This window comes from Protopterus annectens, chromosome 16.part0, assembly GCF_019279795.1.
Source record: "Protopterus annectens isolate FY-2018-M chromosome 16.part0, PAN1.0, whole genome shotgun sequence".
NCBI classification, from domain to species: domain Eukaryota; kingdom Metazoa; phylum Chordata; order Ceratodontiformes; family Protopteridae; genus Protopterus; species Protopterus annectens.
Genome location: NC_056750.1, coordinates 774,493,254 through 774,520,753, shown reverse-complemented (window position 1 = coordinate 774,520,753; position 27,500 = coordinate 774,493,254). Strand labels below are relative to the sequence as shown.

The 27,500-nt window shown below is 44.2% G+C and overlaps 1 protein-coding gene across 1 annotated transcript in view; it reads left to right on the top strand.

Annotated features, from left to right (window-relative positions):
• ANAPC2 (anaphase promoting complex subunit 2) overlaps positions 1 to 27,500 on the top strand; it is a 1,102,972-nt gene that overhangs the window by 493,316 nt on the left and 582,156 nt on the right.

Here is a 27,500-nt window from a genome sequence, read left to right as displayed (position 1 = left end):
CTACTTTTAAACTCCACTTGAATTTTATCCCATTCTGTAGCTATGTTTTCAGAAGAAATTTCTATCTTCTCTAATAACTCCTAAATAATTTCTACTACCCATTCCTTAAATTCCTCTCTTTTCATTAGATAGGTGGGAAGGCACCAGTGCCTCATTTCTATTTCATTACTCTGTGTTTTTATTTTTTTTTATTGCTAGTGCATGATCTGAAATAGTTATTGGGTATGTATCAAGACCTTCATTTAAATGCACATGTTCCCGAGAAATGTAAATTCTGTCTAGCCTAGCACAGTTTTTGTATTTTGGGGAGTAATATGTCAATTTCCCTATGAATTCCTAGTACTGAATTCATATCATCTGTGCCAAATATTTTCATAAATGTCTTCCTCTGTTAAATTTTACCTTCTGCCCCCCCCCCCCCCCGCAACACTTCACTATTGCAAATCAAATTCCATTCCCCACCTATAAGTAATATTCCTTGCTGAAAACTGATTATTTCTCCCAGAATTTTCTTAAGCTCCATTATAGCAGTTTTATGTGGAATATAAATACATGCCAGTGTAATCCTCCTCCTTTAACAGTAGCCCCTTTGTACTGTAAATCTACTGTTCTCTTTTTATCCTGTTCTACCACTATTGGAGCTTCTCTTGCAGTTAATGTAAGTACTCCTCTTTTCCTTTGTTCCATGTATTTCGCTGAGTAACCATCTTTGAAAACTTTTCTTTATCAAATTCACATGTTAATTTCTTTCCAAGTGTCTCCTTTTGCATAGATATTTGCACTGTATATTTTTAGTATAGTTCACTACTCTTTCCTTTTTATATTTACCTATGAGAGCATTTTCATTTAAAGACATTACAGAAAAAGTTATTGCTGCGGTAGTGTTGTCGCCTCACAGTAAGACGCTGTCCGGTTTGATTCTTAGAGCGTCTTCTGCGTGGAGACATGCGTGAATGGGCGTACCTTCGTTGAAGGTTGTGCGTCAGGCCTGGCAAGCCGGTATGTAAAAATCTACTGCCAATCATTAGCGTATCGGAGTTCCACTGTGGCGACCCCTAACCGAGAAAAGCCGAAAGACACAAACAAAACAGGAAGAGTTATTATTCCCACCTTTTATGTATAACAGCTTTTGTTGTTAAATGACTTGTTCCAGTGTTTGTTACATGCATGCACTGTTGGACACGTTGATCTTTTATACAGTTGTTTCTTATTTATATCCATTTGATCCTATGTTTTATCTTACAAAACTTTGTCTTATTGAAAGCCCTCAAGCAGAAACACCCCCAATACCCCCTAAAACCTATTAATTTAATAACACAGAAACTATATACATTTCCAAATATTGAAGTTTTCCCCTCATAATATGAACAAATATTCCAAACTGACAACCACACACACAGACTTGAGGTAACTTGTTAGCCATACCAAGACATATTGTACAGTCTGGACTTTTACTAAGTGCTGACTCGATGTTCTTCATCTCACATTGCTGCAGTCCTTACACTTGGGTAGTCCGCTGTCCTCTGTCGGCCCGAATATCAAAGTATAAGGCTGACGTCGGTCAAGGCGCATTAGACTGACATCAGGACACAAATGCGCATGACCAACGTCATATCCTCAGTCTTTTTTGCCGCATGGTCCGATGCAGAAGCAGCGTTGCAAGTGCCGTTCGGCGTTCTGAAATTTTTCGAATTCGGAGTTTCAGACCGAGTCAAAGTTGGCTAAGTACCCGCTAGAATATTTTAGTTTTTCTTGCCTCTGTGGTTTACCGCATGTCAGAACACGTGAATAACTGTATTTCTTGTGGGAAACAGATACCGCATAGAGATTATCATACTTTGTGTATTCCTTGCTTAGGGCCTGAGCACGACGTTGTTGGGTGTCGCTTTTGTGCTAGATTCAATAAGCGCACTATTAAGAGAAGGTTAGACTGTGCCAGGTTAGTCTTTGGGAAGCGGTGCAATTACAATATGCCGTCGGATGCTCCGACGCCCGCTTCTTCGAAGAAGCACAAGTATAAAGCAGCTAAGTCCAGGCAAGATGAGTCGTCCGTACCGGACGCCGGTTCTTTAGAGGTGTCGGTGGAGCCGGTGGTTCCACCGGAGGTTTCTCTGGAGTCCCAGGGGGAGACCTTGTTATTGCAGGATGTGGCCTCTCGGGAGGCAGGTCAGGCTGAAGGGGCTTCTCAGGTTACTGTACTCCCCTCCCTTCCTAGGGTGGTTAGGCCTTCTCCTTCTGTTTCCAAGGCTTCTCCCAGAGGCAGGCCAGGTTTAGCTTCAGTTGGGGTCACTCCTAGTTCTTCAGGATCTGTGCCCAAGAAGCATATGCTTAAAATGGCAGAAGATTTGATTACTTTGATTAGAGGTTCTTTGCCCCCTCCTGATAAGAGGCCTAGGGTGGAACCTGAGTTGGGGAGTTTTGAGCAGGCTTCAGATGTTTCAGAGTCTTCGGCTGAAGACTTGCAGGAGTATTCCCCTTATTCTGATTCTGATGTGGATGATTCTACTCCTTCTGCTTCTCCTCCTGAGGATTTTTCTTTTTCAGAGAGACTTCATTCCATGAGGGAGCATTTTAAGTGGGAAGGTCAGGACTTCTCTGATTCCAGGAAAAGGCTTAGGGAATTTTTGTTTTTACCCCAGCATAGGCCTTTGGCTATACCTCCTGTTCTGGATGTTGTGGAGGATGTGTTTGCAGAGGCTTCTCTTAATCCTGATTCCTTGCCTCCTGCTCCTGTTAAACCGGATAGGTACTATAGGGTGCCTGAAGCTCATAAGTATCTTTTTAAGAGTCCTAGGGCGGACCCAGAAACTGTCAGTCAGGGGCCTAAGGGGGTTAAGGCTTCTGTTGTTAAAAATCCGGTTCCTCCAGATAAAGAGGCCAGGGCTTTGGATAGGTGGGGAAAGAAAGTCTATACTTCTTCCACCCTAGCTATGAGGGCTCTGAATTGCCAGTTTCACATGTTGAAATACCAAAACTATCTACTTTCTCAGTTGAAGTCTAAGGTAGATGCTCTGGCGGAAGGTATTGCGTGTAAAGAGTTACAAGATTTGGTACATGTTTCTGAACAAGTGGGTAAGCATTCTTTGCAATGTGGTTTTGATGCTGTACAGGCCTCGTCTAGGGTGGCTGCCACTGGGTCAGTTCTTCGCAGGCACTCCTGGCTGAGGGATCAGAATTTATCTGAACATGTTAAGACGAGGATTTTAGATGCTCCTTTACAATCTGATGTGTTGTTTGGTTCACCTGTTGAGGCAGTCTTAAAGAAAATGGAAGACAAGGCTAAGTCTATGCAGACTGTTAAAGATTTTTTGCAGGTTCAGCCTCCGAAGTTTAGTAGAAATTGGCCTACCAAGGGGTGGACGTATCCTTCTTATGATTCCCAGTCTAGGGGTAGGTCTAGACGTGGTAGGGGCAGAGCTCAGGGTTCTTTCAGGCCTAGAACAGGGAGTTCACCTGCACAGTCTTCGGGTGAGGGTAGGGGTCAGTCCTTTCGTAAACAGACCCAATGACCTACCTTTTCAGCTGCCAGAGCCTTCTCGTCTGGCAGCACCTTTGGGAGGAAGGTTGGCACTTTTCAAGGAAAATTGGAGTTTAATTACCCAAGACAGATGGATATTAGATATCATGCACTGAGGTTACAGGTTTTATTTCCATACCTTGCCTCCTTTCAAAGGCATGCCAGACGTTCCTCCTCAGCAAAGAATAGAGGCTCACAAACAAATTTCTCTGCTGCTCCAAATAGGGGCCATACAACCGGTCCCTCTGTCAGAAGTGGGCCTAGGATTTTATTCTCGCCTGTTCCTAGTACCAAAGAAGGGGAACACGTGGAGACCAATTTTGGATTTATCTATCCTCAACACTTATCTGGGCATTCCCAAGTTCAAAATGTTGACGTTACAACAGCTTTTACCTCTGCTGGGCAAAGATCACTGGATGGTGACTCTGGATCTCAAGGAGGCTTACCTTCATGTTCCTATCAGGCTAAGTTGCAGGAAGTATCTACGTTGGCTGGGACTTCTCATTATCAGTTCTCTGCATTGCCCTTTGGCTTATCTACTGCGCCCAGAGTGTTCACGAAGGTTCTGGCTCCAGTGATAGCTTTCTTCAGGCTAAGAGGAATACAGATCTATCCTTATTTGGACGATTGCCTGATTCTGGCTCAAGGAAAGGACGAACTTCTTCATCTACATTATGTGATAGCAGTGCTAAGATGCCTGGGGTATTCTGTGAACGAAATAAAGTCCAGTCTAGTACCCTCTCAGGACATGTGCTTTCTGGGTGTGAGACTGAATACAGCATCCCAGATGGCCTTTTTGACCCCGGACAAACAAAAGAATCTTTCTCTTTACTTCCATCAATTGTCTCATCAGTCCAGGCTGACTGCAAGTACAGTCCTTCAAGCCTTGGGGTTCATGGCATCTTGTATTCTGGTGCTTCCCAATGCCAAACTGCATATGAGGAAGCTACAATGGTATCTCAAAAATGTATGGACACAGCACTGCCAAGATATGGACACTGTCATTCAGATAATACCTTGCATTCAAAAGGAATTTTTGTGGTGGGCTCAGGAATGTCACCTAAACAAGGGACTCTGTGACCCGGCCAGAGGTGAGTCAGATTCTAACGACAGATGCCTCAGACAAAGCTTGGGGAGCTCATCTAAATGGAAAGTGGATACAAGACAAGTGGCCTGCCAGACTTCTACATCTACATATCAACCTGAAGGAGATGTTAGCAGTCCAATTTGCATTAATAGCTTTCAAGGATTTACTACTTCCAGGGCAGGTGTTGATTCTAACAGACAACACAACTGTCATGTGGTACATCAACAAGCAAGGGGGAACACATTCTTATCCTCTGTGCAGACAAGCAATGATTTTGTGGGAGACTGCTCTCAGTTTACAGCTAAATCTTCAGGCAAGGTTTCTGCCGGGAGCACAGAACTCCTTAGCAGATGTGTTGAGCAGACAAATAATGGATCCCCACGAGTGGAAATTGGATCCTCAAGTTTTTCAGGAATTGACAGTGTCATGGGGAACTCCAGACATAGATCTGTTCGCTTCTCCACTAAACTACCAGCTGCCAAAGTTTTGCACAAAAAGTTTTCATCCCACAGCCTGGAAAGTGGATGCTCTTTCATTCAATTGGAGCAATCTTCATGTGTATGCCTTTCCACCTCTGCCTCTCCTCCCAAAGGTACTTCTGAAGGTCAGACAGGACAAACCAATGATGATTTTAATAGCTCCAGATTGGCCTCGACAGCATTGGTACCCACTACTGAGAAGTCTGGTACGGGAGCCGCCATGGCCTTTACCTTCGATTCCACACCTGCTGTCTCAGGAGAACAGTCATTTACTCAATGTCAAACTTCACTCTCTTCACCTGACAGCCTGGCATATTCTGTTTTAAACCCTGGAGGGTTTCAGCTTCCACAGCAAGTTTTGAATGTTATTTTGGAGGCCAGAAGGCCTAGTACAAGGAAAGTGTACGCAGATAAATGGAAGAGATTTTTATTTTGGAGTGCAGCAAAAGCATTTGATGATTCTAAGCCTAATTTAAGTGTGGCTCTTCAATATCTTACTGAGTTACTGGACAAAGGTTTGTCCTTTTCTTCTATTAAGATTCATGCTGCAGCAATTTCTGCTCACTATGATTGTGACCCACCATTGTTTTCTCATCCTTTGTTTAAGCAATTCCTTAGAGGGGCAAAGAATATAAGACCCCCACTGAGAGCTCCTACTCCTGCTTGGGATCTCAATTTTGTGTTGGAGAAACTCACTCTACAACCTTTTTGAGCCTGCAGCTACTGCTGAGTTGAAATATTTATCATGGAAGACTGCTTTTTTGTTAGCCATTACCTCTGCGAGAAGGGTTTCTGAATTGCAGGCCCTTATGGCAGTTGAGCCTTTCTTAATTTTCCATAAGGATAGGGTATATTTGCGTACTAATCCTTCCTTTATGCCTAAAGTGGTTTCTAGTGTGGCTTTAAACCAAACTATTCATTTGCCTACCTTTTATGCAAACCCCCAAAATAAAGGGGAAAAGATTTTGCACACTTAGGCAGTTGCGATATTTGAGCAGAACTAAAGGGTTCAGGCAGTCTCAGCAGTTACTTGTTTCTTTTGCTTTGAGTTCTCAGGGCAAGCCTGTGTCAAAACAAACTATTTCTAAGTGGATTGGGTTTTGCATTGCTTTCTGTTATTCCCATCATGGCAAGGAGGTTCCAGCTGGGATTAGGCCTCATTCCACTAGGGCTACTGCCACTTCAACAGCTTTTTTAAGGGGGGTGGCAACTAAAGATATCTTGGAGGCAGCTACCTGGAGTTCAGTGCATACTTTCTCTAAGCATTATCACCTTCCACTTTACTCTAAATCTAGGGCTGGTTTTGCCACTGCTATTTTACAGGGCATTTTGGCAGCCCCTGCTTCTTTATAGTTGTGCCATCCTCCCTTACCTCTGCTTTGGGATTCTACCCAAGTGTAAGGACTGCAGCAATGTGAGATGAAGAACATAGTACAGTTTTGTACCTACCATAAATGTAGATGTTCGAAGATCCACATTGCTGCAGTCCAATTTACCCTCCCTCCTTCCCCTCTGTAGTTAGAGGCGGTTGTGTGGGTTGGATTGTAAATATTGTATATATTGTATATATTGTACATATTATTAGTGCTAGGGTGGTTGGTTGTTTGTTGTCTTTGGGTTTTGACCTTTCTTGTTAGGGTCTTCTGACATCTGGGGCAAGAAAAGACTGAGGATATGACGTCGGTCATGCGCATTTGTATCCTGACGTCCTGATGTCAGTCTAATGCGCCTTGACAGACGTCAGCCTTATACTTGGATATTCAGGCCGACCGAGGACAGCGGACTACCCAAGTGTAAGGACTGCAGCAATGTGGATCTTCGAACATCTACATTTATGGTAGGTACAAAACTGTACTTTTTGTCTTATCTTTTTAACTTTCCCAGCTGGGAAAATATTTGAATGGTTTCAGAGAACATTATCTCCTAGCCATTTCTCTTTATCAGATTGTGTCCTGGAGATATGAAGACCAGATGCAGAATTGCTACTAAGCATGCATTCATTTCCTAGAAAAAAAGACTTGCAATATTCACTTTTCTTTTTCATTTGTTTGCTTTCTCTTAAAACTTGTTTCTAGATTTATTTTTATTTAATTTATTTTACATTTGTTAACCGGGAAAGTCCGACTCGGAAGGAGCCTGTTTTCAGCAGAGGCCCGGGAGAAACGCTCCAGATACATGTCTTTGTAACGTGGGAGGAAACCCACACGAATGCATGGAGGACATGCAGACTCCGCATAGAGGGCACCCCAGCTGAGACTTGAACTGGAGAACCTCTTGCTATGAGGTGTAATGCTACCGGTACACCGCTGCGCCATCCAAGATCAAGCTAAGGGCCTTAATCCAGTCATTTCCTTACACAAGAATAAGAAAAATCGCACTAATTTTTCTTTTGTCATACTTTTTTAACCAGAATTTTCTTTTTTTTTTTTTTTGATTTGCAGTGCCTATATTTCTTAAAACTGAACAAGGAGAAAGAGAGACAGGAGAAAAAAACAGGAGCGGTTGTTTACATTAGTATCCCCATTATACTTAAAAAATAACTGAGAAAACTTTACTTTATAGCATGCAAAGAAAGTCATGCAGTTTAAAAATAGCACCCTTGTAGAAAATAAAATTATTTACAGTTAACTTTCTCCCTCTTCTTACCCTCTTCTAAATATTTTTATGAACATTAATAACATGCAATAGGGCACATGCTCTAGAGTCCCCTACAAGTTTAACAAAGTCCAAAGAAGTCCAATATTTCCAGATTTTTTGTCATGTTTCAAGAATATAATTATTGCTTTGTCATCTCACATTTGTCAATTTTCAAGTTAGTGGTTTTATTCCTGTTCATCTCCATCTCCGAAATCCTGTCTGCACTTCACTTCCTGTTTCTGCATCATTTCCAAAGTACTCTTGATTCTCCTAGTCGACTCTTGTGCTTCTTTCTTCTCTCAAGCATTTTCCAGTGAGACATTGGAAAATGTTTCATTTGTGTAGTCTCTCTCTGGTCTTTCTGCTTCTGGTTCTTCTGGTAATAATCTGTTGCACAGTTCACTTTTTGTTGGACAAACTTTTGTATGTTCTCCTTGGCATGTACTTCATCAAAAATGATTTTAGCCCTCCAGGAAAGAATATTTTGAAGATACCTGTGTACAGCAGTTTGAATTTCAATTCTGCTTCTCAATGTTCCCTGAATAGTGGACTAAATGTGCTCTTATGCTTGGTGTACGATCATTCTTCACAAAAGACAGTAGAGTGTTCTTCACAAACACTCTACTGTCTTCCCCTTTTAGTGGTGGTAGGATCACATCTTTATTGTTAAAGGTCTAGGTTGCTTTCTCATAGCCAGTTTTGGAGCTTAAACATGATGTGCCCTTCAGATGTTTGTGTTTCATTGTTGCAGTCATTACATTTGGGTAATCCTGCTGGCAGGTTGCCCTCAGTCGGCCTGAATTCCAAAGTCCTGGGTCTTGCGTCTGCTGTCGTCGCCCCTTCCCTGACGTCCGGTCGTCAGGGGTATAAAAGAAGCAACCAATGCCATTTTAGTCTTTCTTGCCGCGCGGTGCCCGAAGCAGAAGCAGTTCGCAAGTGCCGGTCGGCAGACTCCTGAGATTTTCAACTTCAAATTTCAGATCCGAAGTTTTCTGTAAAGCCAAGTACCCCCTTGGGTAAACTTTTTTCTTGCTCCAGAACCGATGTCAGAAAAAGTTAATAGTATTTCTTGTGGGAAGCAAATACCTCGTAAGGACTTTCATTCTTACTGTATTCCTTGCCTAGACCCTGATGATAATTTTCTGGGTTGTCTGTTTTGTGCTAGATTTAAACAATGCACTGTTAAGCGTCGGTATGATTATGCTTTAAACTACTATGGACGCAGATTTAATTATCCAGAAATGTCGTCTGAAAGCCATCTGACTACCGGATTTCACAAAAAACAAAGAAAAAGACAGCCGAGGTCCAGAACTGACGACGAAGCTTCTACGCCAGTCGCCGGTTCGTTGGTTCTCAGTGAGGCGCTTTCACAGCCCCTGACGACCGCTACTTTAGAGTCGCAGGCTGCTACCGACTCCCATGTGGAGTCAGCCATGCCGCTGGAAACTCAAAGTATTGGAGTCTCTGACGCTAATCCTTCAGATGGGTCCGGAGCCACTGAGCAGGCACCGGCTTCTGAGGGTGTATTCAGACCCAAACATCTATACATTAAACAGACTTCAAAGGCAAAGTCTAAAGCACCTTCAAAGACAAAGAAGCAACCTCAGCAGCCACGTGGACAGGCCTCCATGCCCAAAAAACAAATGCTCAAAATGGCCGAAGACTTGAATACCTTGATCAGGGGTTCCCATCCCCCTCCTGATAAAAGGCCTAGGCAAGAGACTGACTATGAATGTTCAGATCAGGTTTCCATTTCTTCTGATTCCTCTTCTGATCAGGAATTTTCTTTTCCCCCCTATGAGGATTCTGATGCTGAATAATCCGTACCGTCAGCTTCTCCTCCTGAGGAGTATTCTTTTGGGGAAACCTTACATACCATGAGGGAGCATTTCCACTGGGAGAGCCAAGATTTTTCAGAGTCTAAAAAGAGGCTCAGGGATTTCCTGTTACTACCTCAGCACAAGCCACTAGCCATCCCTCCTGTGTTAGACATTGTAGATGATGTGTTTTCAGAGTCATGCCTTACCCCTGAGTCCTTGCCTCCAGCTCCTGTTAAGGCTAACAGATATTGCAGGGTTCTTGACTCTCATAAATTCCTTTTTAAAAACCCTGCTACAGACCCGGAAACTATTTTTCAGTGTCCCAAGGGTGTTAAGGCTTCCGCTGCAAAAAAACCTACCCCTTCAGATAGGGATTCTAGGGCTTTGGATAGATGGGGAAAAAAGGTCTACACATCTGCTACCTTGGCTATAAGGGCTTTAAACTGTCAGTTTCATATGCTCAAATATCAGCAACATGTCATGGCATTGCTTAAACAGAAAATGTTGTTAAATTCTGAATGTGCAGAAAACCAGGAAATGCAGGATATGTTGCATGCAGCTGAAAAAGTTTGAAAGCATGCTTTGCAATGTGGTTTTGATTCTTTAGAGGCCTCCTGCAGGGCCTAGTTAGTGGTTCTGTGATTAGAAGGCATGCTTGGTTAAAGGAACAAAATCTGCCTGATCATGTTAAAGTTAAATTATTAGATGCACCTTTACAGCATGATGCTTTGTTTGGTGTTAAGGCAGAAGAGGTGTTAAAGAAAATGGAGGACAAGACAATCTATGCAAACGGTCAAAGATTTCTTACAAGTACAGCCACCTAGGTTTAGTAGACACTGGGCAACAAAGAATTGGTCCTTTCTAGTGTCAGACAGACCTCAAAGGGGTAGATCCAGGCACCCTAGAGGCAGAACCCAGGCTCAAGGTTCATACAGGTCAAAGCAATGGGGTGCTTCTACCTCCAAAAGTGGAGAAGACAAATCACAACCTTACAGGAAACAGTCCCAATGACTTCCCCCTGCCTGCACCAAGCACTTATTTCCTGGCAGCACCCTTAGGGGGAAAATTAGCACTTTTTTCTCAAAATTGGCACATTATAACCCAGGAAAAGTGGGTTCTAAATATCGTGTCGCAAGGCTATAAATTCCATTTCCATACCCTGCCAAAGACAAATGGCTGGCCAGATCTGACAAAAAATCAGTGGGCAGAGGCACAAAAACAAGTCTCATCATGGACATGAGGGCCATTCAACAAGTGCCAGAGCAAGGACAAGAATTTTACTCAAGACTGTTCTTGGTACCCAGAAAGGACAAGGCCTGGAGGCCAATACTGGACCTATCTATTCTGAATACATTCCTGGATATACCAAAGTTCAAAATGTTGACTTTGCAGCAACTACTGCCCATGCTGGGAAAGAACGCTTGGCTTGTAACTTTAGACCTAAAAGAGGCATACCTGCATGTCCCAATCAGACAAATATGCAGAGGATACCTCAGATTCAAGGCTGCCTCAATGCATTACCAATTCTTTGCACTGCCCTTTGGCTTATCTACTGCACCCAGGGTCTTTACAAAGTGCCTGGCACCAGTAATTGCATTCTGCAGACTGAGGAATACAAATATATCCTTACTTGGATGACTGTCTGATTCAGGCAGAGAACAAGGACTTTCTTATGCAGCATCTGGCGTTTGTGAAAAACCTTTTAACATGCCTAGGGTACAGTCAAGTCGAAAATAAATTATCACCCTATACACAATTACCAGTCTACAATCAGGAGATATCCATCCTAACCCAGGTCCCCCCCTCCTCAAAAACTACTAACAAGTCCATATTATTTACTGCTCTAAACTCCCAAAGCATAGTCAACAAAATTCCAAACCTGCATGCCTGACTCGCACACAACAAACCTGACATCCTATCCATCCCTGAAACATGGTTAAAACCCCACATAAAAGACTCTGAAATAATCCCACCCAACTATTCTATTATTAGAAAAGACAGATCTCATAAAAAGGGGGTGGTATAGCTCTACTATACTCATCCTCACTATCAGTTACGTCCTATAATAAACCTACTCCCCACTTTAACAATGCTGAATTACTAATAACACTACTACAAATCAACAAGCTCAAGCATATATGTATAGCCTCCATCTACATCCCTCCTGGTGATAATATTTCTACACTCGAAGACATCCTCTTCTGGCTCTCCACTAACATCAGCAACGAAACTATAATCCTAGGAGACATGAATATAAATTGGGCCTCCATTCAGTCTCCCTCAAACCCACTTAACATTAACCTCTCAGCTCATCAATTCTACAACCCGCCTCTCAAAAAGCCTGCCCAATGGCAGTATCCTTGACTGGATCCTAGTCTCTCACCCCCACTACTTCTCTAACAGTGGTACTCTTCCTGATCCTCTTAGTGATCACGTACCCACATTTACACACCGTCTCCCTTCACCCCTTCATCATACTCATAACTTCATTACTACTCATAACCTAAAAACTTTAACCCTTCAGCTTTCATTAACTCTCTAAAGGCAATAAATTGGAATACTCTAAAATCACCTCCTCTAGATAATGCAGTCACCCATTTCAACACTACCTTCTTAAACCATCATGCTCCCCTAAGAACAAAAAGAATAAAAACCAAAACTGCCCCATGGCTTACAAAAAATACACTTGCTACAGTGCGGCAAAGAGACCAACTCTGGACCCATTACCATAAAAATAAACCCCCCCCCTCATCTACAACTAATACAAAACACTTCGAAATAAAGTAAAGAAACTCATCACCACTGACAGACAAAACTACTTCTCCTTACTCCAAAACAACAATAAAACAAACCCTCAAAAATTCTGCAAAAGTATCTCCACTCTCCTTAATCCCAGTAAACCAGACACCCCCACTCCCGATCCAAACGCTCTCGACATAGACCTGGCTACTCAATTTAACTCCTCCTTCATTGATTCTATTTCCAAACTAACCTCATCTTTCTCCGACATCTCCACTCCCTCTAAACCATCCCCACTCTCATCTTCTTACCTTTCACCTTCAAACACTAGTTCACTACCTATTCCATCTTCCAATTCTACAACCTTCACCACCTACTCCACTCTTCCTCACTCCTCATCTCTCCCACCTCCAAATATCTCCTCCCCCCACTCTCCACACTTCTCACTAAAACCCATATACCCACTTCTACCATAAAAAAACTCCTTCTAAAAGTGAAGTCTATTTCAAATGCTCCCGATAATATTCCTTCACAATTCCTCAGCATAGCTGCTGAAGCCATTGCCTACCCCATTAGTATTTTAATCAACCACTCTATCCAAGAAAGCACAGTTCCCCATATCTGGGAAAAGGCCGTTATCATACCTTTGCATAAAGGAGGTAACAATAACAATGTCTCCAACTTTCGTCCCATCGCTATCCTGTCTCCCATCTCCAAACTCCTTGAAAAGTGTATCCAACTAAAGCTCCTACCATACCTCATTGATGATAACCTAACTCCCACACAGCATGGCTTCAGACCAGGCCACAGCACTATGACAGCCCTCCTCTCCTTCCTGGAAACAGTAAATAAAGCCCAAGACTCTGGTCATATTGTTTCTACCCTTCTACTGGATCTTTCTAAGGCCTTTGACACCATCTCCCATAACCGTCTTCTAGCTAAACTCTCTAAGCTTAACCTATCTCTTTCCTCTCTGAACTGGTTCTCCAGTTACTTATCCAACAGACATCAAGCAGTAAAATGGAAAAAGGCCACCTCCTCATTCCTTAATACCCTGACTGGTGTTCCACAAGGTTCAATATTAGGCCCCCTCCTCTTCAACATCTCAACTCAACTATTACTTGCTCTGCCACTTCAGCCCCTTTACTTCTAAAGCTAACTCGATGCTTTTTCAACCACTGAACAATGGATGAATAATAATCACTTAGCACTCAATGCTTCTAAAACCAAATTAATGGTATCCACTCCCTCAAAAGCCACCCCTCTCAGCACAAACACCTGTATTTCTAGTCAAAACTACACAACTCTGGAACTGGTATCAGAGACCAAGCTACTTGGTGTCCAAATTGACGATCAGCTCAAATTTAATTCCCACATACAACTAAACATAAAAAAAAAAACATCAAAAATTAGGTATGCTCTACCGTCAATACCATTATCTTACACCCTCCACTAAACTCACCCTCTCTACATCCTTTCTCATCCCCTCCCTTCTCTATGGATCTCCACTCCTAACTAATCTACAATCATCTCTGAAAAATCATCTCTCATGTTGTTGCAACAAAATAGCCAAGTTCGCCACTAGCCAGAGGTCCTCTACTCACCATTGTTCCTCTCTCCACAAACTAAATTGGCTAGAACTACCCATCCACCTTATCTATACCCAACTCACTCTGGTCCACAAGCTTATTTTCAACCCCTCAATCTGTCCCTCCCTCTCCTATGCCTTGAAAATGCATTTACCCAACAGAGTACTAAGGTCTAACAACCAAAATCTTCTTGAAATTCACAAACCAGCTCGTCCACCAGGCAAATACCTTCTATCCTTTAGTCTGGCACGACTCTGGAACTCCCTACCATCACCCATTCGTGTTACCCCTACTAACTCTACCTTCAAAAAAACTCTTCATTCATACCTAGCCTCCCAATGGGATTGCTCTAGCTGCCACCCTACATAACTTGCACTGCTTACCTTCTTTCTCTCATAACTATATAGTTTACAGTTTAAACTTCCATTCTGCCCCTTTTTGTCAATAAATAAATACAACTTTGTTGATCTACCCCCATCAACCTGTTTGCTAATGTAGCCCATCACTAGTACGAAGCACACCCAATCCCACAGGGAACCCCTTAGTTGGACTGAACACTGTTCATACTTCAGTATTTGGGTCCCCTGTACATAGTTTGCACTAATCTTATCTTCTGTTTTTTGGACAACAAACCACCACAGGACTGCCCAAAACATGTCCTTGGAGCCTTGTCATATGATTTCTTCAAATATAAGAACAGTCACTTGGACTCTTCTCATCTCTAGATTCCTCTCAACTATGTCTCACTGCAAACATTGGGTAAGTTGTGATACATCCTGATCTGAATCCCAACTGCTCATCTCCCATCCTACTTCTACCTACTCTGCGTACTCATTTATCAGTCATATGAAAGTTGTTGCAGTGCATCCATGAACATCAACATACTAACCATACATGGTTTTGGCAGGAATCAATCCATGCATAAACTACTCTAGATTTACAATGATGACACTGTTTATCGCAGAAATTGTCTCAGTTACATGAAATATTTTATCTATAATTAGTATAACCAAAACTTTCATTGCCATTTTTAGAAACTGTATGTTTAAATGCAATGTTTCTACTAGTACTTTTGTACCTACTGTAACAAGAGCTTTGATTGTAATTTTGTTTGTAATTATTGATGTTAAGTTGTCTATCTCGCCTTCATTCTTGCTGGATGGGTTCGGAGCCAACCTCGGCTCTGACTCGGCCACTCTAAAAGCTCGAGAGTTGGTTCCACCGGCTCGAGGCTCCCCTTATATCCCACAATGCTAGGCGTGAGTTACCTCAGATCTCGTTTGCCGCTACAGCGATCGAGGTGTTTGGTTTCTACCGGCTTCTTGGTGAGTTATTGTAGAGTAAAATTTAGTCTACTTATACCCCTTTAGTTTAATTCTTAACAGTTGTTTCCCTTAGTTTAGTGGATTTTGTCCCCTTTTCTCTTTTATTGTCCCCCTTTTTTCCACAAGAACTCATAAGTTCTTCCCTTGGGCCTTTGGGCCTTTTCCATCCCCTAGTGGTGTGTGTGTGTTTTTCTCAAGAATTTAAAACTTTGGTAGTGTGTTTAATTTTTTGAGTTTAAACTTATATAGGGTGTAATCAGTGTGTTTGACTGTGTGTGTGTGGTTACACTTCCTTCTATAATGTCTAAAGACTCAAAGGTCTCAGGCTTCAAGAAGTGTGACTCGTGCTGTCAGAAAATGTCTCTGACAGACGGTCACACTTCTTGTGTCTACTGCCTGGGACCTTTACACCTGCAGGACTCCTGCGCTGTATGCCACGGCTTCAGCCCCAGGGTCCTGCAGGAAAGAAAAAACAAACTTATTTTGAGAGGTTTACTTAAGCCTGAGGGTTCCCTTACTGTTCCTTCAGGAAAGCCCTCCAAGGCTTCTAGGTCCTCGGCTCCAGCTTCTGAGCCGAGACCTAAGGCTTCGAAACCTCCGTCTACATCGGCTCCGGCTGGAGCCGATGAGTCTCAGACTGCAGTTTCTGTGGGTTCCTCGGCTCCGGCTGGAGCCGAGGTATTGGAAATTCCTGTGTTGGTTCCGACCAGACCTTCGGAACCGACATCTAGAAAGAGGTCCAGGTCACCGTCCCTTGGCTCCGTTCATTCGGCTCCAGCATCTCCCCTGCTGTCTGAACGGAGCCATAGATCTCACTCCTCTAGGTCATCGAGGCTTTCGGACCATGACCTTCAGAGGGTAGTGAGTCGACTTCTCAAGTCCGAGGCACTGGCCCAAATGCTTCAGAGCCCGACTCATCAGTCGATGCCTGACCCTGTCCCTCATTATGTTCCTCCTCCGACTCCGTTGAGCTCGGAGCTGGGGCGTTTCGGAACCGAGACTGTGGTAGCGTCGGAGCCTATACAAATGTCTTCGGCTCCATCGTCGGCTCCAATTTCTTCCTTAGAAGAATCTCGGCGCCGGACTTCCCTCGTCGGCTCCGAGGGGGTGAGTGGCATCGGACCCTTGTCCGACCCCGCTCTCCTCTCGGGCTTTCGGCGCTGGTGAGTTCGGTTCCGACATCGGCCTCGAGCCATCACTGTCGGTGCCGAGGAGGTTTTTAGCTTTTCGGAGCGGGGACCTCTGGCTCTGCCTGACAGGGGTGCGTTCGAGGTCATGCGGAGTGTGTTGGAACCTGGTTCTACCCCACAGTCTGCTCCGTCCGCCCCTCCCTCTTCGGTGCCTCAGGTCAAGTCGACTCACTCCCTCATCCCAGACCGCAGAGAGCCAGCTCCTCAGGAATCCCCTGTGGGGATCTCATCCTCTTCCGAGGCCTCTCCTGAATTGGCAGAAGAGCCCCCTCGGAAGAGAAAGTGTAAGAGGAAACACATAGACTCACCTGAGTCCGTCACCTCTGACACGGATTTAGAGGATTCCGAGGGTTCTCCCCGTTCCCCTTCTGAAGATGTCTCATTTGCAGACATTCTAGAAATCCTTAAGCAGAGGGAAATTGGCCAGCCCTCAACCCTTCGGAGGATGAATCTGTGTACCTTGAGGCGTTTGGCTCTCGCCCTTCCACCTCCTGGGTGTCTCCCCTTGACCCCCTCATGCAGGTGGTAGCAAAAGGCATGGGCGGCTCCTGACTCAGTGGACCCCACCCCAGGAGACCCTCAAAATTTATCACGGCACCAGCGGATAAACAATTTTTGACCAAGGGAGTTTCTGTGGATGCTATGGTGGTTGCTGCTGCCACTAAGAAGGAACTAGCTGATCCTTCAGTGCCTGTCCATCCACCTAACAAGGAATCTAGGTCTATGGACAGGTACGGGAAGCGGATGTTCTCATCAGCGACCTTTGCAATGCGTTCGCTGAACTACCTATGCCATTTTACTCGTCTTCAAAGAGACTTGATCAAAGAAGCGAGTGACATATTGAAGGATCCTACAGCTGCGGGTTTTCAAGACAGGATGAACACTCAGCTGGCTACCCTGAACTCCATAGCTAACTCCTCCATGCGCCTCCTTTCGTATGCGGCTGATGGAGCGAGCAGGGCCGCAGGGACAGGTGTAGCCTTACGCAGGCATGCCTGGATGCGGCTATGCAACTTTGCGGACCCCTTTAAAACGTCTTTCACTAATTCCCCGTTCGATGGATCATCTCTTTTTGGTCCTCAAGTGAAAGAAACCTTGACTAGGTGCGAGATGGATGGCAATACTCTTTCTGCCGTCGGAGTCTGTTTTTCTACTCCTTCTAGGCCTTACCCCAAAGGCCAGAAAAGTGGGAAAATGTGGTTCCGCAAACAATCTCAAGGGACTTCGCCTGACGCACAGAGTCGGTTCCCCGCTAGAGGCAGAGGGGGGAACAACAATGGTAGACGTCGCCCTAGAGGCAGGGGGGGTCCGCAGAACCAGGGCAATCGAGAAGCCTTCTCTGATGAGCCCTTTCAGCATCCCTGAGGTGTTGCCCGACTGCCCACCTTCGGAGGCAGTCGGGGGAAGATTGTCACTGTACCCAGAAGCCTGGCTATCCCTAACTCAAGACAAATGGGTACAGTCCATCATTTCCGAAGGCTATTCCATTCCCTTTCGTCGCATTCCAAACCAATCAAAAATCCCTTCCAGATGTTCCACCGCTCAAAGGGATCTTGCAGCTTTGGAAATTTCAAAGCTGCTTGCAAAAGAGCAATTCAGCCAGTTCCAGCAGACCAGCAAGGATCCGGAATCTACTCCAGGTTCTTTTTAGTTCCAAAGAAAACAGGGGACTGGAGACCAATTTTGGATCTCAGTATCTTGAACAAGTCAGTCAAGAAAACAAGATTTCGGATGGTCACGCTGCAGTCCATCCTTCCCTTTTGGGAAAGGAAACTGGATGTGCTCTATAGACCTTCAGGATGCGTACTATCACATAAAAATGAACAGACGCTCCAGAAGATTCCTCCGCTTCAAGCTGGGAACCAGTCATTTTCAATTCAGGGCCCTGCCCTTTGGTCTCACCACTGCCCCCCCGGGTGTTTACCAAATGCATGGCAGTGGTAGCTTCTCACCTGAGACGTCAAGGATTCCAGGTGTTTCCATATTTGGACGACTGGCTCCTCACAGCTCCCACCAAGCATCTTCTTCTAATGGCCAGGGACTACACCTTTCGCATTTGTCAAAATTTAGGCATTTCAATAAATTGCGAAAAGTCTGTTTTGTCGCCTTGTCGTACTATTACCTTCATAGGCGCAAATCTAGACACAGTCAACATGTCTGTGAGACTAACAGATCAGAGAGTAACAGATATACACAAACTGGTCTCGCTCCTCTTCAGCAGCAACAGAATCAAAGCCAGGTTAGTTCTGAAAGTGTTGGGGATTATGGCGGCTGCCATACCTCTGCTTCCATTAGCTAGATTCCACATGAGAATCCTTCAATGGATGCTCTTCACGCAATGGTCATACCAGCAACTTCCGATGTCCCACACCATTATGATTACGCAGACATGCAAGAATCATCTTCTGTGGTGGATGTCTTCCCCTCAGCTCTTATTGGGAAGACCCTTTGTCCCTCCTCCGGTTGCTACTCTGACAACGGACGCCTCCCTGATCGGGTGGGGGGGCATTATCAGGGCAGAACTGTCCAGGGCACATGGCAACCAGACGAATGCCACTTGCACATAAATGTTCTAGAGATGAGAGCAGTGCTTTTAGCGTTGCAAGCCCTTCAAGACTCTCTTCCCTTGGGAGCGATAGCAATCCAGATGGACAATATGTCTGTAGTGTGGTATATCCACAAACAAGGTGGAACCAGGTCCTACCCCCTGTGTCGAGAAGCACTCAGACTGTGGCAATGGGCGATTTCTTCTCAGCGGTTTCTGATAGCAACGCACATCCCGGAAGTCCAATCAAATTGCGGACAAATTGAGCAGAGCTATCCTCATGCCTCACGAGTGGTCTCTGAAAGACTCTGTTGTGAAAGAAATTTTTCTCAAGTTGGGTCAGCCTTGCTGCGACCTTTTTGCTACTCCCCAAAACAGCAAGTGCAGAGATTATTTCACCCTATTCCCTTTACCAGGCCAGCCCAGCAGAGACGCTCTAGTCCAAGTTTGGCCCCGGGACTTCTGTATGCATTTCCTCCCTTCCCACTAATCTCTCAAGTGATACAGAAAGCTATCGCTCAGAAGGCCTCGTTGATCCTCATTGCTCCTTACTGGCCTCGACAGGTTTGGTTCCCCTTTCTACATCATTTTCTGTTGGAGCGACCTTGGCATCTGGACCTAGTTCCAGATCTTTTGATCCATCAGTCGGGTCAGTTTCATCGCCCTCCCTCTCTGAACCTCACTGCTTGGTTCCTCCAATTCCAACCTTAGCCAGGCTTCCTCAAATATCTCACTCTGTTCGAGATATTTTGATAGCGTCCCATAAATCTTCCACTCGGAAGATTTATTTGAGTAATTGGAAACGTTTACTATTGGGCTCAAGGAAAGGACATAGATCCTTTCACTGCTTCCATCCAAATGGTCCTTGATTTTCTAGCTGAACTCTTCCATGCAGGTTCATCTCCTTCTACTCTTAAAGTTCAATTGGCAGCTATTTCTAACTTTCATGTGGGCATTTCAGAGTCTGCTATCATGTCCCACAAGCTTTGTAAAGCCTTTTGAAGGGAGTTTTTCTACTCAGACCTCCTATAAGAAATCCTCCTCCTTGGGACCTAAATTTAGTTCTTAGCTCTTTGATTCTTTCCCTTCGAACCTGCAGCCTCCTGTTCTTTAAAATTGTTATCATGGAAGACACTCTTTCTAGTGGCTATTACTTCAGCTAGAAGAGTTTCAGAACTTCATGCACTCAGCTGTCGACCTCCTTATCTGTTGTTCCATAAGGACAGGGTATCTTCTGAACCAACCCATCTTTTTTACCTAAGATAGCCTCGGCGTCTAACCTAAATCAAAGCATTGACCTCCTGTGTTTTTCCAGAATATTCTAACAGGTCTGAACAAAATTGCATTGGCTAGATGTTCATCGTCAGTTAAGGTACTATTTGGATAGAACCAAACAATTCAGAAAATCTGACCAGCTGTTTGTCTCTTATACAGAAGGCAGAAAGGGACTTTCAGTTTCAAAGGTATCATTATCTAGATGGCTAACATCGCTGATTTCCCTTGTTTATGAAATTAGACACCAAAAGCTGCCTAACAAACCTAAAGCCCATTCCACCAGAGCTTTGGCTACTTCTATAGCCTTCCAAGACAGACTGCCTATTGACACCATTTGTGCAGCGGCTACTTGGGCTACTCCTCACACTTTCATTTCTCATTATAAGTTGGATTTAGCTTCTAGGCATAGAGCTAACTTTGGTTCCACTGTTCTCAAGAGTCTGTTCCGTTAGGCCACCCGGGACAAGGTGCTAGGACGGTCCCATCCAGCAAGAATGAAGGCGAGATAGACAACTTAACATATAGAAGTTATGTTCTTACCATAACGCTCCATGTTAGTTGTCTTCTCGCCTTCTTCTTCGTCCCACCCTCCTTCCCCTGGCCTGGACAGACCTAGAGGAGTTTGATGGTGACCTCTCTTTCTACCACCTCTTTACTTTAGGTATATGCTCTGCCGTGCATATTTCCTAGATCAGGATGTAGGTCACCCTTCTCTTCACTCGTGTTTATAGAGGTGGATTTGTTTCTAGTTATTCTGCTACTATTATAAGCTGGGTCTAGCTTACAAACGAGATCTGAGGTAACTCACGCCTAGCATTGTGGGATATAAGGGGAGCCTCGAGCCGGTGGAACCAACTCTCGAGCTTTTAGAGTGGCCGAGTCTGAGCCGAGGTCGGCTCTGAACCCATCCAGCAAGAAGAAGGCGAGAAGAAGACAACTAACATGGAACGTTATGGTAAGAACATAACTTCTATTTTTGTTTTTGGAGCTTTTCTCCCCAGGACTCCATTGAAAACGGGTTCTTCTAGGCCCAATGGACTATCCTGGTAAGCCAACTGCAAATAAATAAATAAAAACTAATACCCTCTCAAGAGATAGCATTCCTGGGTGCAAGCTTAAATACAACTGCCAAGATGGCTTATCTCCCGCCAGACAGACAACTGACTACCTGCTTCAAAATGCTAGCAATAAAGGCCCATTTATCTGCAAGAAAAATTCTGCAGGCTTTGGGTTTCATTGCATCCTACTAATTCCATTTGCAAGACTGCATATGAGAAAACTTCACTGGTACCTAAAAAGTGTTTGGACTCAACATTGCCACAGCCTGGAAACTATAATTACTCTCATTCCCTGCCTGCAGCAGGAGTTTCGATGGTGGACAAAGGCTTGTCACCAAAACATGGGACAGCCGTTCACATTACCCCCAGCCAGGCAGACACTAACAATGGATGCGTCAGATTATGCCTGGGGGGTCCACATGGCAGGAAAAGGCATTCAGGGAACATGGACCTCAAACCAAATGCATCTACATATCAATCAGAAAGAAATGCTAGCTGTTCAAAATACCCTGACAGCCTTCAAGGACCTTCTTCAACCACGACAACTAACTGATAAAGACGGACAATACCACGGTCATGTGGTATATAAACAAGCAGGGGGGCACACATTCCTACCCCCTTTGCAGACTAGCCATGACTTTGTGGGACACAGCATTGACTTACCAAGTACATCTGCAGGCACAATTCCTGCCAGGAAGGAAAAATCTGGCAGACGAACTAAGCAGAAACCTCATGGATCCCCACGAGTGGCAGCTGGATCCTCAAGTCTTCAGGGTCTATATTATATCCTCGAACGCTTAAAAAAGCGAACGCTGATTGATCAAACTTATTTTTGCGAAACTGCAAATATCGAAGCAGCAGAAACTCAAATTTTTTTCTAGGGAAAGAATTCGGTTGTCCGTTTCTGTTGCTTTGGTATTTTCAGTGTTATGGTGGAAAGTTACTGGTCGGATTCAGGTAAGTGTGCGATTGTGTGGATGTGAGTGTTAGGGTGATTTAGGTGAGTTAGGGTTAGGGCTTGGGTTAGGTGTGTGTGCGATTGAGTGGACATGAGGGTTAGGGCGGATTTAAGATAGTTAGGGTTAGGGAGCGGGTGAGGTGAGTGTGTGATAGTGACGGACCTTAGGGTTAGGGATTGGATTAAGGTAAGTGGGTAGTTAGTGGTGTGTGCATAGTTTAGTATAGGGTTAGGTATCAGATTTTAGGTGTGTGTGTAGATTTCTGTTTGTTTAGTGTGCTTGTGTTGTGTGTATGTGTTGTTTTGGATCAGCGATCCCCCCCCCCCCCGGGGAAAAAAATCGCTGATCTGACAGTTCGAGATTGTAAGCTTTCGCTTAAATTAGGTTGACCAATTAGCGTTCGCTTTTTTAAGTGTTCGATGATATAATATAGACCCAAGTCTTCAGCATGATAACAAGGAAATGGGGATGCCTGTGCATAGATCTATTTGCCTCCCCTCACAACTACCAACTACAGAGATTCTGCACAAAGATTTATCAAAGGCAAGCATGGAAAGTGGATGCCCTATTTTCCCCCTCTGCCTCTCCTCCCCAAGGTACTCCTAAAGGTAAGACAGGAGAAGCCAAAGATGATACTGATTGCACCAGACTGGCCCCGCCAGCATTGGTAGCCAATATTAAGGAGTTTGTCTCAATGCCCAGCTTGGACCCTTCCACGAGTACCGCATCTATTGCCCCAGCAAAGCATTCAGATCCTACACAGCCAGCTCAGGACTTTAAACCTGGCAGCATGGCGGATAATGTAGTCATACAAAACACACCTCTCAGCAAAGCTGTGATGGATGTCATTTTGGAAGCCAGAAGGCCTAGTACTAGAAAATCTTATGCTGGTAAATGGAAGAGATTCTGTGCTTGGAACCAGGCACAAGGAACAGATAAAGCTGTGCCAAATATTCCTCAGATTTTACAGTACTTAACTGAAATGCTGGACAAAGGCCTGTCTTTCTCATCTATTAAAATTCATGCCTTTGCCATTTTGGCTCATTACAATGCAGAGCCACCAATCTTTTCTCATCCCTTATTAAAACAGTACCTCAGAGGAGCCAAAAATTTAAGGCCTCCAAGGAGATAACCAATGCCTGCATGGGACTTCAACTATGTTTTGGAAAAACTCACCCTGCCTCCTTTTGAGCCAGCTGCTACTGCCGATTTAAAGTTTTTATCCTGGGAAACCGCTCTGCTCCTAGCAATAACTTCTGCAAGACAAGTTTCAGAGCTACAGGCACTCATGGCTGTGGAACCTTTTATAATTTTTTATCCGGACAGGGTTTCCCTGAGGACAAACCCAACATTTATGCCTAAAGTGGTGTCCAGTGTGGCTCTCAACCAAACCATTCATCTGCCAACTTTTTATCCAAATCCACGGAGCAAGGGGGAAAGAATTCTGCATTCTTTGGACGTACACAGACAGGTTAGATTCTACTTGGACAGAACCAAAGTTTTCAGAAAAACAGAGCAATTACTAGTGACATATGCTGCAGGATCACAAGGAAAGGCGATCTTAAAACAGACTGTTTCAAAATGGATAGGCCACTGCATTTGTTTCTGCTACTTATACCATGGAAAGCCAGTGCCTAAGGGCATTAGGCCACATTGCACCAGAGCTGCAGCCACTTCAGCAGCCTTTCTCAGAGGAGTACCAACCAAGGACATATTAGAGGCAGCTGCTTGGAGTTCAGTGCACACGTTTACAAAACACTACCATCTGCCACTCTACTCTAAATCCAGGGCAGGCTTTGCCACTGCAGTTCTGTAGGGTCTCATAGCCACCCCTAATGCTGTTTAGCTCCAGCCTCCCAACCTTAGCTTTAGGAAGCTACCCAAATGTAATGACTGCAACAGTGAAACATAAAGAACATAGTACAGTTGTGTACATTCACCATAAATGTAGATGGTTGAGTGTATTCACTGTTGCAGTCTAGGCTACCCATCCGCCATTCCCCCTTTTTTCTTCTGATGGACCCTATCTTTCCTTCTCTGATTTATACAATCTATGTGGTGTATTTGCTGGTGGATGAAGGTAAAGTTTATTTTGCTGCATGTTATTTTATATATAGATATAAATTTTGACTACCCTTTTTGTGGGCACCTGACATCTGGGGCAAGAAAAATTAATTAAATGGCGTCTGCTGCTTCTTTTATACCCCTGACAACCTGACGTCCGGGAAGGGGTGACGACAGCAGATGCAGGACCCAGGACTTTAGAATTCAGGCCGACTGAGGGCAACCTGCCAGCAGGATTACCCAAATGTAATGACTGCAACAGTGAATACACTAACTTCTACATTTATGGTAAGTATACACAACTGTACTTTAACTCCTGCTGTGGAATTACCAGTCCAGTTGCTTATTTGTGCTTTTATAAAATTAATAGTCTGTTCCTTCCAGCTTCTCTGGTACAGCAGAAAATCTCAGGTTTTCCCTACATGCTATGCCCTCTAATCTGTTATGTTTTGAGACATCTCTTCTTGAACAGTCTCATATTCAGCCAGTGCATTCTTCATTTTGAACTGTGATATTTTTCAGTTTTATCACCTTATCTGAATATCAAGTTTAAAGCTCCTTCCATTTTTTTCCAGCCTTTCGTTGTTTGAGTTGATGTACTCCATCAGCATTTTTTTTATTTTAGTCAGGTCTGTGTGCAGTTGTTATACTTTGCTCTAGATTGCTGGAAGTCATGTCAGGAGCTTGCACTGCCTTTTTGCTGAACATGAAGTACTTTTTCTGTGTTTTCCTCACCTTCTGTAGATGATTTTCTTTAGGTCCTCTGCATTTCTTTTTCCTGGCATCCAGGCAGTGCACTTAATAGGCAGTTACTGAAATTTGTCCAGAAGTTCAAGTCCACTGGCTTTCTGTGCTAATTTCTGTTTTCACTCTGGGAGAACTAGAATTAAGCTGTTACTCATTGTGCGGCCATCTTGGAAATCCTTCCTGGCAGCAGCTCTTCACATGGATAAGTGCAAAGCCTTCCTACTTCATGGCAGTAAGCTAATGCTTTCAGATATGTTCACCTTGAGACATAGGGCAGAGTGTATTCTGGTTTTCTGGGCACACCTTCCTATGAGAAAGCTTCACTGGTGCCTAAGGAAGAGTTGGAATTGTCACCTCCATCCTTTGGAAACCCTTCTCCTGATGCCATGTACTGGAAGAGCGCTCTGATGGTAAGATGAGCATTGTCTCTAGAACAAGGGAATGCCTTTTAAAGAAAAGAAGCATACAAGGAGACTGTGATGGTACATTCCTTCTTTGTAGTTTGGGGAGCCCATATAAAAGCCTTCAAGTCCATGGACTTAAGTGCGATATGATGGGCAAACATCAGCATCAAGGAAATGATGGTCTTCATCCTAGCTCTGTCTTTCTCACAACATTGCTAAAGGAAGTCCAAACAGGCAAAATTACACTGATACAGTACATAAACAAGTTGGGACGAACACTCATACCAATTGTGTAGATTAGCCATACAAGCCTGGGAAATGGCATGACAGAAGGGAATCTCTTTGAAAGTGACATATCCCTACAGATCACAGTCTTGCAGCAGACAAACTGAGCACAGGCATATGCAGATCCACATGAATGAATGTTTCACATGGACATATTTGTGGATCTAACAAACAAATGGGTTGTTCCACTGACGGATCTGTTTGCTTCTCATCTGAATAGGTTGCTGACACAGTCCTACTTAAGGATATCAACTATAGGAGCCTGTGTGACAGATGCCTTCTTCCTTGATTTGACCACTGTTTTTTTCTGGATGATTTCTTTGCCATACGCTAGATTCCCAAGATATTGACAAAAATGCAAGTAGAGAGTGATTCTCCTATTGCATTTTTTTTGGCCAAGACAACACTGGTTCCTTCTCCTGTGTTACATGGGAAGAAGAAAGTATGAGACAGTTCCTTCACAAGTGGACCTTTTAACTCAGAAGAAAGGGTTCCTGCCACATGCCATCCTGGACACACTGAGTTTGACCGCCTGGATGATCCCACACTAATCCCAGGCAGGCAGAAATATTCAGAGGATGTGCTAAACATTAAGAAGTTTAGGGAATATAATACAAGAAAATCATACCTGGCAAAATAGAAATGATTGTGGTGCCCTTCCTGGGACTTAGAGTTGAGGTAGCACTGGTACTAGAATTCCTGTCATACCTGTCCAAAAATTCTTAGTTTAATACTCCATAGAGGTTCATGCTTCTGTTATTTCCGCATGTTTACCCACAGACCCCTCCCTTTATTGTAGACATTCTTTTAAGCATTTTTTGAGGAGTGATTCACTTTAGCCCTCCTGAAAGTATAAAGACTGCATCATGGTATCTGAATTATATGCTGGAGAAATTGATGGCATCCTGTTATGAACCAGTAGCTTCATATTCTATCCATTTCCTCTCTTGGAAACATTGTTTTTGCTGACAGTCACATCTGCTAGGCATGTTTCAGAGCTACAGCATTAATGAGCAGAGAGCCCTTCTTAGTGTTCCATCAGGACAGAGTTGGCCCTGTGTGACAACCCTACTTATGTGCCTGTAGTGTTTAAGGAATTAACCAACCGCATAATGTGGAGGGATAAAGATTGTAATGAGCCCAGTACTAAACGTACTCAAGTAGTACATGGGTGCTGGAGGGACCAGACGTGGGGGGAGGGGGGGTGAAAGTATGTGGCTGATGCAGGTTCAGCTGTGCTGGGGGGGGGGGGGTAGTCAGCCAAAGTTTGCTGCAGTAGCAGCATCAAGAACTGAAGAGGATTTCAGCTTTTCCCGGTTAGGGGTCGCCACAGCGGAACTCCGGTCCGCTAATGATTGGCAGTAGATTTTGACGTGCTGGCTTGCCGGGTCTAACGCACAACACAGAAGACGCTGTAACTGAGAATCGAATGGGCAACGTCAAACTGTGTGGCGACAACGCTACCACATCACCAAGAACTGAACAGGATAGATGCAGCAAATAGATTCACCCATTTTAAGGTGGAGCAGCCTAGGTTTGCTACAATAGCATTAATAACTGGACAGGCTCCATGCTGCAAGCTGTGTACCGCTTGGTTGGGAGGTTGTTGGCATGAGGCAAGGATGTATGCACCTGCTGAATGTAGCCGTTGTTGAGCTCACAGGGCTGCTACAGGGTAGGTAGGTATTGTGACATACTCCCCACCAGCAATGCGACTCAGGATTAGCATCCTCCATTTCTTCACTGGTCTCTAGCATGGGTCAGTTGCCCGGGAGAGGCT